Here is a 15673-nt window from a genome sequence, read left to right as displayed (position 1 = left end):
TAGCCAGGAAACCACCGCTTTCTTTCACCTACGCTGCAGTCGAAGATCTCTTGTTCACTTAGCTCGGTAAAGTTTCCTGTGATTATATAATTGTAGCATTCCATCAGTGCGACCTGAAACAAGAGCGAACGGTATTATTTTCTGTATAACATAGGGCAGGTTATTATGCACCTGTGGAATTCTGACAAACGTAATACAAATATTTCTGTATAAAATGATCGGAAGGTCTACATGAACGAGATCAGAAAGCTATTTTAACGATGGAAAGTGATATGGAATTTTTCATCGATTGGGCACAAGTTTTCCAGTACATTTATTAAGTTTTTCGGGGCTAGCTTTCACGTTTACTAGTAGGACACAATTCTATACACGGGGGAGCATTTCTTGTCAAGTTTTGTTTACCGATATAGAGAATTGACACAATCAATGCCGCTTTAACAGAGGCAGTGTTAACGCCAAAGTTACATTGTGCAGACTGAAGGTGATTAGCATAGGCTGTGCCTTACAGTAATTTAAAGAACGGATGTGATTTCAACCTTGTATTTAAGTCCTAAAAGGCAAATTATTTGAAGGCGGTCATTAACAAGGACCTAAGCAGAGAGTCTTGCCACACAAATATACAACGTCCACGTTTACTCAAACAGGACAAGCACGCTGTTGTAGATGTAGGCAGAAGCAGCCTGAAAAGAAGAGGGCAGAAGCCGAAAGGACACAATACGTCTACTCATCCCATAGGCATCCTTATACTCGAGTTTTCAACCACCTAACGTTGAAGAGGACGTAACATACCAGGTTATTCAACCATCGCCACTCCCCATTTCGCAAGTTATCAATTTTCTAAAGATTATCTTATCTTCCCTTCTTCTAGGAAACGCTACTCGTGGTGCTCGAAGTTGGCTAAATACTTCTTCCCAATAAAATGAAAGCTAATAAAAACTAAGGTTAAACTATTCGCATCAAGTATCATGCACAATGATTGTCACCCAAAAGTTAAAGACTAAAGATAACCGTGCAGCAAAAGGTGACTGACATATCAACTGTAAGGTTTCGTTTGGTTTGGGAGCGTTAAGAGCTCTGTGCCCAATAGAAAACAGAGGGAACAACCACTTTCCATTGACATCAAAAGCTCTTTTACCGAAGCTGTCCAATCTCGCCTGCGTAAAGACATCTGCACCGTAGCTCCGAACCTGGTTGCAATTTTGTGCAGCCAGCGGAGAAAAGGTTCTGCTAAGACTGATTTTGATGTCTGTTTTCGCACTGTAGCTGTCGCTTCAAATGGCGTTTTTGTCCTTTTACCACAATGTGGAACACCTAGTCGAGAGCTGAAGTGTAGTTTACAAGCATTTCGAGCGAGATATGCTGTCATTGAAGGTCAGTGCGACAAATGTCAAGCATCGCTAGATCTATACCATTATAGCAATATAATATTCTTTAAAATTTTGCGTGGTCAATGAGACATAGCTTACTCAAATTCTTATTGCGTTACAGATAAGGGCACGCTGGGCAACGACTAGAGATTTGCAGTATAAAAAGGGAATGAAGATATAAGGTTTAAGTATCAAATATCGAAACGAATCACCATTTGGGCAGGGACATCCTCGGTAACTATTAATGCGTTTATGTTTTATCAACTGAGAATTCCTTAAGCACATAAAAGTATCCGGCTCGGAGGCAAGACCAAAAAGAAACACATCGACGCCATGAAAGAAGCCTAAAATATAGGTCGACAATTTCAATGGCCTCCCTTTGGTAAGTGGTATTCCAATTTCGATTAAAGCCAAGAAGCAGAGATGGATTGTCTTGCAACTGTTAGCTTACTTGACGATGAAGATAAGATGTTCTGCAATGGAGGGACTTGTGTAGAAACGAAACAGTTTCTTTAAATTAATTCCCCTGCCGCCTTAAGGGTATGGATGCAGTATGAACTATGGTAGAGTATGGATTAAGGAGCTACTGAGAATCTCTTAATCCAGTTCTCCAGGCAGCGATTGTATCTGCTAAGCAAGAAAGCCACAATATTTTTTTAGACACCGATATTTAAGCGGGTGCTTATAGACTGGAATACGCCAGAAAGAGCCGCCATGTGGTAATTCGTCTTGGAATGCTTAAATTGCCTGACAAAAGGCCAATATCCGCACTCATGTATGATAGATTTTATAAAGAATTTGCGTGTGAGTAGATTGCTTGGTTGCCAGGAGGAGGTAATTATCAACACGGAAAAATGCCGCGAGACTATTGTACGAGGAGGAAACAGGCAATGGCTACCAGATGACAGTAAAGTTTCCAATAAAAATCAAGACGTGTTCACGTGCCTCTCTTGCTCGCAAAGTTGCTCAAACTCGTCATCGGCATCGGCACTAAAAGAGCAGTTATGACCTCCGCGTCCGTTACTACACTCCCGTGATACGTGGCGATGATTTCAGGAAGTAATATAGTGTCAACAGGTGTGCGTGAAGTGCTAGTCGCATGAAAAAAAAAGTAGGAGATGCTTGAAGTAGCATATTTTGCGAGGTGCATAAAATGGGCTGTTTCTTGCCAATAAAAAACAGGGCGGCTTGTAGAAGCTGCGGATATAGAAGCGCATATAGCATTAGAAATTGTCGAACGTGGTTCCAAGCAACACAAACAGCAAGCCGTGATCATTAAAGGTTACGTGCCTACACATATAGATATCCACAACATTAAAAAAAAACAAGAAAGCTGGGTGCCAAGAGGCACATTTTAACTCTAGACAACCTCACTCATAGCTGCGCCCTTCATCTAACAGAGAGAAACCTGCTGCATCCCACGAGGCAGCAATGATGTCGATCACGCTGAGAAATGTGCGGCCAGCGGTGCCGGTTCAGCCACAAGCGCATTGGATGTTTAGAGAACCAAGGGCAAACACGTTCGCACATGTTTGGAAAGCGATGGTCTAAGAAGCTATTTATATCTGTAACACGGATTGGTAGAGACAGAATGCATTCGCGGTTGAGTTTATCATCTTGGAAATACAATTCTGAGAGTAAGATTTGCTCTTGGCATCGTAACCAACAAGGCCTGATCAGACAAAGCTGGGAAAACCTTGACGGCAATGTTGTTCTTATGCCTATGTCAACGAGGGGATGATGAGGTTACTACGAATGCCCGGAAAATACCTCATAATTTTATTACTCGCACCGATTACTCAGCATTGATAATGCTACCCTTCTAACAATAAAGGAACACCTCGGGTGCCACACACATGCTCTCCTCCTTGCGTATGAGTCATTCCTCCTCAACGGTTTTACCCGTGTAGAGGTTGCTTTTTGAATGATCTGGACGAGGTTCCTCATACCTGCTCCCTGAAATCAGTGATGGTTTCTCGCAGTTATGTAACAAGTCCCATATATATGCTTTTAAGGTCCCATTAGAGTCTATAAAGTCATACCGTTACCTTGGTGTAATTGTTACTAGGGATCTATTTTGAATACCTCATGTCAACTTCATCATCGCTGAAGACATTCGTACTCTCGGATACATTCGTGGTAATTTCTTCCTCTCATCATCATCAACAAAATTATTAATGTATACAACATACATTCGTCAGCAACTCGAATACTTCTTATCTGTTTGGGAGTCTAGTCAAGCAACCCTCATACACTCCGGTGATACAGTACAAAATCGCTCAGCCTGGTTCATCTTAAACAATTATCAAAAGCAGCGTTACTAATATGAAAGCATACTTACATCTTCCGCTGTTATCGACTCGAAGAAAACTATCCCGCCTCTCTTTTTCATAAAATGTACTACTACTATAACTAAAAATTGCGTTCCTTATGGGTTCAACCCCCAAACTACATTCCATTTCGCCGTAACCAAAGTGAAAAGGAAAACATTATGCACTCAAACACTGTTGCCTATTCTAACTCGTTCCTTCCCCTGACCTCTAATGATTGGAATAACCTGTCTGAATTCCTAACAAGTGCAAAGAAGAAGAAAAATTTAAGTTCGAGCTGAAAACCTTCTTTTTGCCTAGCAATAAAACTTCTTTTATGGTTGTTTTTTTATCTTAATTGTATATTGTGTTGCTTAATATATTTTTATATTTTGGTATCTTTACACCAATGTCATCTTCCAAAATTAGACGTGTACCTCGTGGCTTTTATGTGCTAAGTTCTATAACAAACTTCATTTTTCAGAGATTTGTACATTTATTGTGTTAACCTTCTCTATATATGCATATAATATATATCCTGTTTCCGCCGCACCCCTCTGTAACGTACATCTGTACCCTGGGGGCATTTAAAATAAATAAGAAAAGAAAGAAATAGGAAATCACCTCAATTTCGGGACTTATATCTAGACCGAACAGGTCCTGTCTGCCACTCTACATACACTCAGGCAGATATTCACTCCTTATTAGGGATTTGCCTGTGCTGACGGCAACAAGAATTCAGATTAGGGTAGCAACGAGTCCCCCGCTAAAGAATCTATCTCCGTATAATGCGTTGGCACAAGAGACTTACCATTGCTCACTCCTAGACGTTATTTGATCAGATAGTCTTTCATCAATTATTTGCCAACCCCGCTTTATGTTTTTAACTCCCTACTCCCCAATTCAATACACAAAGTTAATAAAAAGTCATTCGCCTAATTAGCAATAATATACTGGTATTCAAATGAGTAACCCATAATTATTGATTAGGAGATGCTTTAATTGCGCTTACCGCAGCACAGGGAAAGCGAGACCCACAAACTCTTCGGTGCTTGTCGGTAGCGAAACAGTAGCGCCAATCAACGTCTTTCATATCTTGTGGAAACTCGGCAGGTCGGGATGTTTGAATGGACCATGGATCATCGAGGTGTGGGCGTAGAATATTTGAAGGAGCATCTGGATTCTGAATAAATTGTTCTCTCAACTCTCGTATTTTCTCTCTAACACGCATCGGGTCTTTGATTGGTTGTTCTGGTGCTTCTTCCTCCATATCTCTGGCGGTAACTGGAACTGGATTATTTCTTAGGCTTTCGATCTCCGCTTTCCTTTTCTTTTCCTCCGCTGCAGTCTGAAGAGAAAGGAAAGAGTAAAAAATAGGTATGCATCTTTTGGAAACGTTATCTGAAACGTTTATTCAATGTCTGTTTCAACGCATCACTTCTGCTAATTGCCACTCTTAGGAATTCGTTTTTTTTTTCGAATTGATTTAACATCTGCTGTAATTTTGTAGTCGCATCATCATTTACCTGCCGCAGTTGGAGGAAACGATCAGTTATTAGGAGCGATGATGGTGCCTGAATCAAAATAAGCATCATGTAAATTAAACCTAACAGCGCTCATTACGCAGATGCGTTATAAAGATAAAGAACTGTAAACGCTCCCCATGGCTGGTAAACCCGTTTTCTTGAAGGTGGCATCTTCAAAGTATTGAAAATATTTTAGTTATGTTACCTTGGTCAATACACCTGAGGCTTCCTGTGTAAACGTATGTTTTGGTGCAGTAGAAAGAAAAAAGCCCGACATGGCTTCGTCGGTTAGCGCGTTCGGCTTGTGGTCGGAGGGATAGTAGCTCGATTCCCGGTGCAGGATACTTTTTTTTCTCAAAGGATAGAAAGAAGCCCGGCGATATCTCGCGAAATACCGCAGATTCTTGTGAACATGTCTTGTGGAGAGATTCGCGGATAATCTCGCCCTCGCGGCATTTTCGCCATGAGCCATGAAAGGTTTTCATATCAAAAAGCTCTACACATGAAGCCGTCCTTAATATCCGACGTTATAGGATGACGTGTCTCATTTATTCTATCCCGTTGGCAGCTTTCTTTTGCCGATCGTCAGGTAAGTATAATGCCGGTTTGCTGCTTATATTTCACAAAAATTTTACTTCTGTTCTGTTCCCCGACACACGATACTTATAGCATATTAGTGGTAACCTATCAAACTATAAGATGGGCAACCCGACGTAGATGAAAGGCCCGTTTTACCGAGCCGTTCCATCGTCCGTGCATTTACTATATTCATTGTTTTGGATTGGGAATCTAAAGGTTAATGAGTCGTACATTCTTATCTCTTTTATTGATCTTTATTCAACCACCATTTTGTATATGATGACAGAGGCCTCAGAGTAAAAGAGCTGGCCATTTACAGCTTGAAAAAAAAAAAAAAACCTTGGACTCCCTCCACGTTTTGGCAGAACCAAGAAACATCAAAATTATCAGTTGTCATGAAAAAAAAAAAAAAAGACACACGCAGCGCAAGTCATCATGCAAAAGAACTACGAGTTCGAAGGTACACCATTAAAAACGAAAAAAGGATTGTCGAATTGGCAGTTGATATTTTTAGGTTATGGAGCAAACAAGCAAAACACAAATGAAATAGCACTACTACGAAATGTGCGCATAAATAGAAAATGGTTTACTGGAGCATAAGAAACACACACACACGCACGAACGCACACGCACACACACGCACGCACACGCACGTACACACGCACACGCACGTACACACACACACGCACACACACACACACACACACACACACACACACACACACACACACACACACACACACACACACACACACACACACACACACACACACACACACACACACACACACACACACACACACACACATATATATATATATATATATATATATATATATATATATATATATATATATATATATATATATATGAAGGAAAGAAGCCAACAGTCGGCGAGTAATTAAATTAAGTAATTAACAGTCGATTAAATTAGTAATGTAATCTGTTTAGGGGAATTATAATTAAACACAAAGTAGAAGAAAAAACAACGTGGCGATGGTGGGAACCGAACTCACGACCACTGAATAACGCGTCCGGTGCTGTTGCAACTGAGCTACATCGGCCGCTGTCCCCCCTGCTACTTTCATGGGTATTTATGTTGTCTGTATACGAACCTTGAGAGTGTTCACCAGCGCCACCCTCAGCCATAGCGGCGGACGTGGGACGTCCTATGTTACCGCCAGCGTCACGTAGAACGTGATCAAGAACGAGGGCGAAAGCTGTGCTAGAACCCTCCTACGGTACCTATGGACTCAAGACTGCCAGAACCGAGACCCCGTAAGCTACAAGCAGATCAATTAAGCACGTTGTTTTTTCTTCTACTTTGTGTTTAATTATCTTTCCCCTAAACAGATTACATTACTAATTTCTGTGATTATCCAAGTAAACACTTAAAAAAAAAGACAAAGTACCATCCCTAACGCTTTTCTTGGCCTCGCCGACTGTTGGCTTCTTTCCTTCATGTATTATATATATATATATATATATATATATATATATATATATATATATATACCGATAACTGAAAGGGAAATGAGGGACTCGTTATTACAGATTTTAAAGGAGCTGACAGTTTACGAGTCTAAGGCAAACGTTGGGGATTCTTTTAATGTTTGGTTGTTGGTATTTCACAAGAATTTGTCTTATGGGGATTATCGGAATAAAGAAAATTAAATGAAAAGCGAAAGAAAGAACAACGCGCCGATGGTGGGAGTCGAACCCACGATCTCCGAATATCGCGTCCAGTGCTCTTCCTACTGAGGTATTATAAAGAAGAAGCTGACCTGGCACCAGCGCGCCGGCACGAGACGCGAGCATCAGCTCTTCGAGCCATCCAACCAACCGCCTTGCCACCCCCCACTTAACACGCATCTCCACCAAGGTATAACGAGCGTTATTGTAAGGCGAGCTCGTTCGCTATGGCTAGGTCAAGGTAAGCGCTTGCAGGTAGGCGCTTGTAAGGTAAGCACTGGCTCGAACAGATGGTACTCGCGTGTCGTGCCGGCGCGCTGGCGCCAGGTCATCTTACGTGTTACAATATATATATATATATATATATATATATATATATATATATATATATATATATATATATATATATATATATATATATATATATATATATATATATATACTTATATATTTCCAAGGAATGACAGTACTTGATTTGGATTATTCTCTTTTCGCAAACATTTAAGAGGTTGCCACCCTCTAATACCCTTAACTAGCTTAAAACAGATGGCACTCACCATATCGGAATACTCGTTTACACCACGTATGTGGTGTATATTAAGTCCAGCATTTTGAGGGCGGTTTAGGAGTTTTTCAATATTCTGACGAAATATATTGAGCCTTTTCTCCTCCTCGACTGTAGATCTGTAACGCTTTCCTGCAAAAGTTCACGTCAAGTCCAGTTTTAAGGGAATTACGGAGAATAATTATTACAAAGGAAACGTTGAAATAAACTGCAATATTGAGGACTGAGGAGGAAAGTGCACGATGCCTCATTACATTTCATCTAACAAATTTCAAGGAGACGGATGCGAGTTTTGCATGAGAATTATTGAGGAGCAGTAAAAAATGTTGATTGTAACTGCTTTGTAGGACGTTTTAGATTACGCATGTGATACAGTCTCTATATGAGGATGTTTATAAGCTTTGCTCCAGTAAGTAAAGACGAAACATCAGCCTAGTTCGAATGATACATTGTTAAAGCTCATGTAGGCTAGTGCGTAACGAAAACTGAAATAAATTATGATCTCTCGTCTGGCAAGTGGGCTCTGGCACGCGACATGATCGGGAAGGGAGACTTCGACGTGTTATGTGGTATCACAGGCGCAAACTATGTTCTCTAGAGATCTCCCATGTAGCGCACGTTCTTAGAGGATGACTTGTGAAATGCAAAAACAACTGAATGAAGCTCTTCGATCCCAATACGACATACTGCCCGCAATTGAAGAAGGCTTTTCGGTAGAGAGCCGCTGAAGAGGGCAAGGTATAATATTGCGCTCTAATAACAATTTTGGACAGATTGATTTAGCAGTATCCCTTTCTATGAACTAATTATTATTATAGAGAAAAAGATTTCTGTTTAAATTATTTGAAAATAGAAAGCGGGCGTTCTCTAGTGTCTGAAACAGGAGCGGGTTACCGGTTTCAGTTAAGGAACAGACCATGGAAAAAAATACGTTGCCAGGACATAGCGGAAAGGAAATCATCTATCCATACAAGTCAAGCACATGAATATAAAATTTTAAATATTTAAAAGTTGTGAAACAGTAAGGAATTTCATAAGACCAACTGCATTGTCCTCTTGCGGCAAAACGATGCATTATTAGCGAAATATTGCACTGATGATACCAATTTTTTTGTTCTTTACTTTAGGTTGTTATGCTAAATGTAATTTTTCGTAAGGTGCGTTATAGAATTCAGTAGCTTCGGTTCCTTCCTTAACCAGTAGTCAAGGTGTACCAAATGTTTCATTGATGACGCCAACCTCCCTTTGTAACATCCTTGAGTCTTCAAAATTAACGAGAATCTATTGTGCACAAATATTATCCTGACAACTAGCCTGGTAAGATTGAAATTATTTTTGTCTGCAGGATTTTCGTTTACACCAAGTACCTATAGGGCTCACGTGTTATAGGATGCTGCATTGAACTGCCTACAACTGAGCGCACTCATTGAAAAAGTGTCGCACAAATATTTATAAAATTTCTAACAAAATATATTGGCACGATGACTTTTTGCCAAAAAGCTTTCTGTTGTGTTAAAAAACGAAAACTGTAGTCTAATGACTTGTCCAACTCACGCTATCATGTGCTCTAGTTAATGGAGCAGCTCAGGTGTCCCAGGAAATGCGTAATACTCTCTAAACACGAATAACTCTATAAGGGCGTAAAAAGGCAGTAGCTCTAGCGGACTCCCTTTTAATCCATGGCATACTGGCCGTGCCCAGCGAGAGAGTTTTACCACTTGAAATACAAAATCTAATTCCCAATTCAAAATATGCGAAGCTGTAGCAATTAGGAAGATATATGATCTTAATATGCCCTCTAATTAAACAAATCATAACGTCGAATGTAGAGATTAAAGTCAGGTTTCACGGCTAATTACATCGCGTAAACGTTATTTAAAAATATATTATGCTTCTGCAGCCAAAATACAGCATTTCTTATAGTTAGAGGTGACAATGTACCTCAGGGCTTGGAGAGAGTACCGTGCCTCCGGAAGGGATTGCGCCAGAAGTCCTCGCACTTCCTTTTTGCTCCCTTATAGGCTAATTTATGGTTAGAGTGTAGGTCTACTTGAGAAAGAATGATTGCTCTTCAGCGGCACGCTGGGCGAGCTCTGACCCTCTATCATATTGAAAATAAATTTACCTTCAACGTAGTATACAATTTTCAATACAATAATTAATCGAGTCGCATTCAGTCTATGTTCCTCTACGTTTCGAAAATGAAAATTATTAGCGCCTAAAATTTGAACATGTAGAGGCTAGTTATCTTTCTTAACAGCAGTGTTTCTGTATTGAGAGCCCCACTTGTATACACGTGGAAATACTTGATCGGCACAGACTCTGAGTATTCATATTATTTGCTTTCGTTCAATCGTTACGCTTGAAACCGGTGGGTACCCGGCGGCACCAGGGATCGAACCCAGTACCTCCCAATTCATTCCAAGCAATGAATATAGAAAAACTGGAAGAAGGTTAGACAATACGGCAGCATTAACAGCCGGTTTGTTTACAGTCTTCAGTTGTTCTAACTTATGCAATGCTGTTTATCATTGAAGAAGCCTATGTATAAAAAAAATATTAAATGTATTGTTACGGACAAGGAACAAGAGGACAGTGTTCAGGGCAGGAGCGCTAGCCGTAGGTCCACCGCAATTTATTTTAATGATTTTGCGGTCTTCGGATATCGTCTCTGTAGTCTATTCTATTCGCCTGGGTTCATCGGCTTTCCGACAGGTAGCAAAGTATATATATATAAGCAGATAAATGGAGGGGAAATGAGGGTACTCTTATAATACATGAAGGAAAGAAGCCGACAGTCGGCGAGGCGCAGGAAAGCATTGGGGATTGTACTTTGTCTTTTATTTTTTAATTTTTACTTCATAATCACGTAAATTAGTAATGTAATGCGTTTAGGGGAAAGATAAACAAACACAAAGTAGAAAGAAAAACAACGTGCCGATGGTGGGAGCCGAACCCACGACCTCCGAATAACGCGTCCCGTGCTCTTCCAACTGAGCTACATCGGCCGCTGTCCCCCCTGCTACTTTCTTGGGTATTAATGTTGTCTGTATACGAACCTTGGGATTGTTCACCAGCGCCACCCTCAACTATAGCGGGGGACGTGGAACGTCCTGTGTTACCGCCAGCGTCACGTAGAACGTGATCACGAGCAAGGGAGAAACCTGTGCTAGAACCCTCTTACGCTACCTATGGCTTCAAGATTGCCAGAACCGAGACCCCCATAAGCTAGGTCGTGGGTTCGGTTCCCACCATCGGCACGTAGTTTTTCTTTCTACTTTGTGTTTATTTATCTTTCCCCTGAACACATTACATTACTAATTTACGTGGTTATGAAGTAAAAATTAAAAACAAAGACAAAGTACAATCCCCAATGCTTTCCTTGGCCTCGCCGACTGTCGGCTTCTATCCTTCATGTATAATAACGAGTACCCTCATTTCCCCTTCATTTATCTGCTTGTAGCTAACGGGGGTCTCGGTTCTGGCAGTCTTGAAGCCATAGGTAGCGTAAGAGGGTTCTAGCACAGCTTTCTCCCTCACTCGTGATCACGTTCTACGTGACGCTGGCGGTAACACAGGACGTTCCACGTCCACCGCTATAGTTGAGAGTGGCGCTGGCGAACACTCTCAAGGTTCGTATACAGACAACATTAATAAACAAGAAAGTAGCAGGGGGGACAGCGGCCGATGTAGCTCAGTTGGAAGAGCACCGGACTCGTTGTTCGGAGGTCGTGGGTTCGGTTCCCACCATCGGCACGTAGTTTTTCTTTCTACTTTGTGTTTATTTATCTTTCCCCTGAACACATTACATTGCTAATTTACGTGGTTATGAAGTAAAAATTAAAAACAAAGACAAAGTACAATCCCCAATGCTTTCCTTGGCCTCGCCGACTGTCAGCTTCTATCCTTCATGTATAATAACGAGTACCCTCATTTCCCCTTCATTTATCTGCTTGTAGCTAACGGGGGTCTCGGTTCTGGCAGTCTTGAAGCCATAGGTAGCGTAAGAGGGTTCTAGCACAGCTTTCTCCCTCACTCGTGATCACATTCTACGTGACGCTGGCGGTAACACAGGACGTTCCACGTCCACCGCAATAGTTGAGAGTGGCGCTGGCGAACACTCTCAAGGTTCGTATACAGACAACATTAATAAACAAGAAAGTAGCAGGGGGGACAGCGGCCGATGTAGCTCAGTTGGAAGAGCACCGGACTCGTTGTTCGGAGGTCGTGGGTTCGGTTCCCACCATCGGCACGTTGTTTTTCTTTCTACTTTGTGTTTATTGATCTTTCCCCTAAACACATTATATTACTAGTTTACGTGATTATGAAGTAAAAATAAAAAAAAGACAAAGTGCAATCCCCTATATATATATATATATATATATATATATATATATATATATATATATATATATATGTTGCTACCAGGCAGAAAGCCGCCAAACCCAGGCGAATAGACTACAGAGACGATATCCGAAGACCGCAATATATATATATATATATATATATATATATATATATATATATATATATATATATATATATATATATATATATATATATATTTATACACACATCATGTACGGACGTTGACATGTCCCGTATGTGAAAACCACATGCTAAATACATGGGATGTCATATGCAATAGCATTGAACATGTATATAAACTGCGCTTTGTACACTAGCAATTGGGCAACAAAACTAATCATAAAAAGCACTATTATTGAGTCAACGCACTGTTAAAAAGACAGCATTGTAGCGTTTGTTCGATATGTAATTTGTTTGTGGCCATTTTGTAATTTGCGTTCGATGCAAGTTGCTTAATTTACAACATTGTTTATATGACACTTTGTATACGGCTTTGAAATCGGTACTTTTAGGTGCATCACTAAATTCACTGAGCTGCTCTTAGCAATAAGCAGGAGAAAAAAATACTGAAATTTCCTACCGTATTGTCTTTTGAAGGCTTCCCACCTACACCGAATTCGACGATCAGAACCGTGAACCAAGGTCATTGTAAAGAAAACGAAAGGCAAAAAAAGACGAATATTCATGTTGATGAAACAAGTATTCTGAAAACAGATGAAGGTAAGGAATGCACGTTTTCTCAAAGCGGTAATATTATCTATCTGGGTGACTCTGCAAAGGGGAGACGAGCAAGCGCAGATGGTAGGGTATATAGAAAAAGAAGAATGGGATGAGGAAATGTGCGAAAAAGAAACGTACGTTTTATTTTTCGATCTAAGCATAAAGCAGTGAAGAATAAAGAAAACAGCTAGGATGAAAACGTACTACGCGCTCAAAGACGTTAAACATATTCGTCCTCAAATATATATTTTGTTCTTCTTTATTGATTTTAAACGAGGGATGTCTTTTAATATGTTATCAAAATCCATCTGGCCCTGAAAGCATGAAAATATAAATAGGAACCTTAAGCTTCAGCTTTACAGTGTATGTAAGAGCGCATATAAGACCACCTTTTCCCTGCACAAATGGTTTTATGTTTACTTAGTTTATTCAATAATAATGTTGTGATACAAGCTGACATCCAAAACAAAAGGCAGCGAGAATTACCTGTAAAATAAATTGATTTGGCTTCTTTTAGGACTTCGAAGACTATGTCTATTCTCTCGAACACACCTTCACACTAATTGCAGACTAGATGTCAAGAAAAGTTTACAATGCCGCTGAAACTGCAAGCGCCATCATTAGCACAACCATCCTACATGCTGATCGCATATAGGCAGACTTCATAAACTCGCAGTATTTTTCCGACCTTTTTTATTCCTTTTCTCCATCGCAGTTTTTGGAAGTGAGGTGTGAATATTTTGCAGTTTTACTGGTCACTAAAAATTTTGGAAAATGTGGAATTCCAGGATATTTTTCAGTAACGCTTCACCTGAAGCAATGTTTACGCCTTTATCGGTTGCTGTAATGAACGTCATAAATAAGCCAAGCTTGTTCAACGAAGCAGTTTATTCAACAAATTGTTCCAAATTCTGCGAAAAGTTCTTTATTAGAAACAAAGAGCGTCCAGATAAAAAGAACGAGGTGTTTTAACAATGACAAACATCTTAACTTATACTGTAGAGCTTGGGCGAGTAAATGTTGTGTGACGACAGTTTTCTTTATAATATATTACCATCGACAGAGGCACGCTGCATAAGCATGAATTCACTACAGAGTATAGAGACATCACCGCCTATAGCTATTATGTGAAAATTCTCTGTAAAGCCAATTTCCGCAAATTATGAGCAGCAAAATAAAGAAGGCTGCTGGGAAGGCTACTTGCACCAATAGCCGTTGGGTAGCGTGGAAGCCGTGTGGACCACTTCATCCCTGGGGCTGGCCATGGCGCTTACCGCCACTCAGCCGAAAGCTTCTTGGCAACAGAATGGTACACCGAACAATGATAAGTCAGGTAATGGCTTAATCCACAGCTGTGAAGATTTGTCAACGAAAGCGAGGAGCACGAAGCCGGAGAGGGTCGATGGTGGCTATGGCGCTGAATCAGGGATGGCTGGCACTGGCGGTAGTAAATAAGCACGGGAATAGGGCTGCCACTGTTACTGCATGTTATGCTATAGAGTTCGAACGCCCTTGCGCCTAACCACTTCTTTCTTTCTCTCTCTCTCTTTTGTGTGAGTTTTCTTTCCATGGGTACTGCTGCGAGCGTTAGGACAGTGTCTGTATTGCTGCCCCGACCAAAGTCCGCGGACGCACGCTTCCTCACACATTCACGCCCTCTGCCGAACTAAGCAGAATATGTTACTCTTTCAATGTGCTGCCGTAATTATAAATCCTAGCATTGTTCATATTTGTCTTTTCCATACCTCTGCATACACACATTACAACACAAAGACGAGAAGAATATTACAAAACATGGCGTACTCTACGTAATTTTGGCGCCGCTCTCAGAGCCAAACGCAGCTTCTTTAGCTGAGACCACACTGGTGGTCTCAGCTAAAGAACAATATGAACACGAAGGATCAAAATGCATAACCGTTTATTGAAGGGGCTCTCCGTCGGTCTTTCTCGGGCGCACGCGATCATGCAAAACGCAGAGTTCAGTGGTGGGAGTCATCTCAGTCCGTAAAGCCGTGGACGCGCGAGCCCGCTTCGTTATTCCGGTCCGCACGCATTCCTCGGTGCACACACACTCACTCATTGCCATCTGCCACCGCCATAACCAGCGTCTGCCGCCGCCGGTATAGACCAGAGTGGATTGAAGGAGGCAGCCTGTGTGATCATGAGCTAGGGGCCGCTTGCCTCTGCCGCTGCTGCTGCGTGGCCAGGAGGCGAACAGGCCTGGCGACGTGTGGAGAGGGCGGTGATGTATTCTTTTTCACAACGTATATAACAAATCTACGCAACAGTGACTGTTCCGCTCATCACAACCTATCAGTACCATTAAAGTTATAGAAAATATGTCCTCGTGAAGCTGCCCTGTGCTAAAGGCTTATTTGCAGGATGATATCAATCTGCGATGAAGCCTTACCGATAACCCTTGGTGTGTTATATCCTTTGGCGCGTTTTGTTTCGCGATGCTCCTAAACAAATTTTATTTACTGACGCCAAACATTTCAAAACTGGAGTTGCATAAAACCTGCTGGTGTCCAGCATCCTTCGGAAAAA

This window comes from Amblyomma maculatum, chromosome 5, assembly GCF_055883805.1.
Source record: "Amblyomma maculatum isolate TAMU_Amacu chromosome 5, ASM5588380v1, whole genome shotgun sequence".
Classification (NCBI taxonomy): domain Eukaryota; kingdom Metazoa; phylum Arthropoda; class Arachnida; order Ixodida; family Ixodidae; genus Amblyomma; species Amblyomma maculatum.
This window is presented reverse-complemented; position numbering follows the sequence as displayed.